The following is a 2247-nucleotide window of genomic DNA, read 5'->3' as shown; positions in this document are numbered from 1 at the left end:
AGAGTGAGAGAGTATTACCCTCACATCGCCACCAACACACATAGATCTCAGAGACACACAGATCTCTCACCAATTATGGAGAGTTTCCTGGGTTGGAAAATACCTTAGAGGTCACCGAGCTGACCCTCCCATCTGATGCGTTAACCCCTCTTAATCATCTCCCTCTAGGAGACTGAGGTCAGATTCTGTTTAACAAATGGCCATCACTGAAACTCTGGCCGGCTCTGACTCTGCACCCGAGAGGTGGAGAATGTTTAAGCACTGTAAGGCAGTCGCAGGAAAGTTCCTTGGCTCAGGCCCCCAGTGGTCCCTTTTCCTAAAATAAAAGGTTCCCAGAGTCCAGTGCAAAGTCCCTTGAAATCCCCTCACCAAGCACAAAGCACAAAAGGAGGCCTGGGCCAAGGGACTGGGTTAGCTGGATTTTGTCCTTGGGCTTTGAGAAGGCCTGGTTCTCTGTCCACAGAAGGCCTCTCTTGCAGGGTTCTGGGGCCAGCCCTTGCCACGAGCAGCTTGTTCTTCAGCTCAGGAAACTCCAATCAGAGAACATTAGGATTGCTGTTCCACCAGCTGTAGCTTGGCAGTCTTGACTCGGTGCGCTTCCTTCAGGTTCCGTGCACAGACCTCTGGGTTGGAAATGAACTCCACCTGTTGCACGGGAAACCAGCCTCGCTCCCCATCTGAGAGCCTCACGCCCTCCAGCCAGCAGTCACTGCTCTGCCGAGTCACTACCACCACGTCGGCTTTCTCCAGGGCCAACTCGTCATTCTCTCGGGGCTTGTAGGCTCGACGGCGCTGCACTTGGGGCAGTTGTAACACTCCAGAAGGTCCAGCTCCTCTCTCGGCATGGCCAAGGCTGAGATCCACCGAAGCTTTTCACTTGGCGTCTCCATGCGGAAGAGGAACTCGGCCCAGACGCCCTGAGTGTTTTGCCACAGAAAGAGTCGGAACAGGTTTTTGTGAGGTCCGTGTAGCCTCATTTCACACTTCTCCCCGCAGTGGAGGAGAAGGGAGCGTGGTCAAATACCTGGAATCGGCTACCCTCTGGGGCCGAGACAGCAGCGGATGGTCCTTGAGGAGGTGCAGGTGGACTGGATGCGCGCTCAGCTCCCTTCGCAGCCCTGGGGACACCCTGAACTCCAAGGCGGTCAGTTGCCCGCTCTTTACCAGCCAGCGTGACTGAGAAATGAATGGGAACATTTTGCACTTGAACTCCATCTTCTGGCTCAGGTAGATTAGCTCCTCTGTCCGTCGCATTCTCTGGGCGTTGTCATTGCAGTCCCGGATCAGCTGCTGCAGGGCGTGGTGCGCCTTCGCGGCCTCTGCTTCCTCCCAGGAGCCAGGCTGTGTTCTCTTCAGAATGTTCTGGAGCAGCAGTTGCAGGCGGGTGATGCGTTGGAAGGGCAGAATCAGAAAGGCCTTGAGGGAAAGGCGCTGGCAGACGGGGTCGCTCTCCAGATTCTTCAGGACCTCTCGGAAATTGCTGTTGTTATTCATCAGGCTCTGGAAGGTGAGTTCCTGATAGGTCTGGCTGGTGACATAAGGCAGGTAGACCCGGCGGAAGTCTGGGGCATGATTGAGGACCACATCACATACTTGGAAGGAGAAGATATTATTCTCAAAGTTCTCTTCCAGGTCTGAAAGGAACGTGACACTGACGTCTCACACCTCCTCTAAACCAGGCAGATTCATACATTTACATAATTTGCTTAGTGTCTGCAGTAATCACATTTTGTGCCAGTTATATTAGGCTGGGATTTCTTGGTAGTGAGTCAGCTCCCACATTTAGGGGCATTTAGAAAGCATGTGAGAAGGTTTGGTGTTAATAATAGTTGAAGGCTGGGGATGTTAGGTATTCTGCAATGTAGGCAGCACTTCTGATTAGCAAATTCTTGCTTCTTTAAATTGTAGAGATAACTTCACAACAATTATCTCTACAAAGGTGAGAAATATATTTATGTTTGAGGTGAAAATTTAGCTCCATAGTAAAAATTAATGTAAGAAATAGTTTTTGTATTGTTTTTGTATATGTTTTCAGGAATGCAAATGTGTAAATTGAGAAAAGAGTTACTTTGTTTTGCTAAGTACATTACCAAAATTTGATTACCATTTTCACAAATTAAAACAATGACATTCTAATTTGTGATTTTTAAATGGCCAATTCAACATGCATATAATGGACTGTACTTGTAGCTATTGCATTGGGAGATTACACGTAAGTAAAATCATCTATTTCATTATACGTTATAG

At 48.9% G+C, this 2247-nt stretch overlaps 1 pseudogene; it reads right to left on the bottom strand.

Moving 5' to 3' along the window:
* Positions 1 to 222: 222 nt before the first annotated feature.
* LOC100412978 (rho guanine nucleotide exchange factor 5 pseudogene) lies at positions 223 to 1689 on the bottom strand (annotated as a pseudogene).
* Positions 1690 to 2247: the final 558 nt, after the last annotated feature.

This window comes from Callithrix jacchus, chromosome 11, assembly GCF_049354715.1.
Source record: "Callithrix jacchus isolate 240 chromosome 11, calJac240_pri, whole genome shotgun sequence".
In the NCBI taxonomy this organism is placed as follows: Eukaryota; Metazoa; Chordata; class Mammalia; order Primates; family Cebidae; genus Callithrix; species Callithrix jacchus.
The sequence above is the reverse complement of the archived record's forward strand: the minus strand, read 5'-3'. Positions and strand labels throughout refer to the sequence as shown.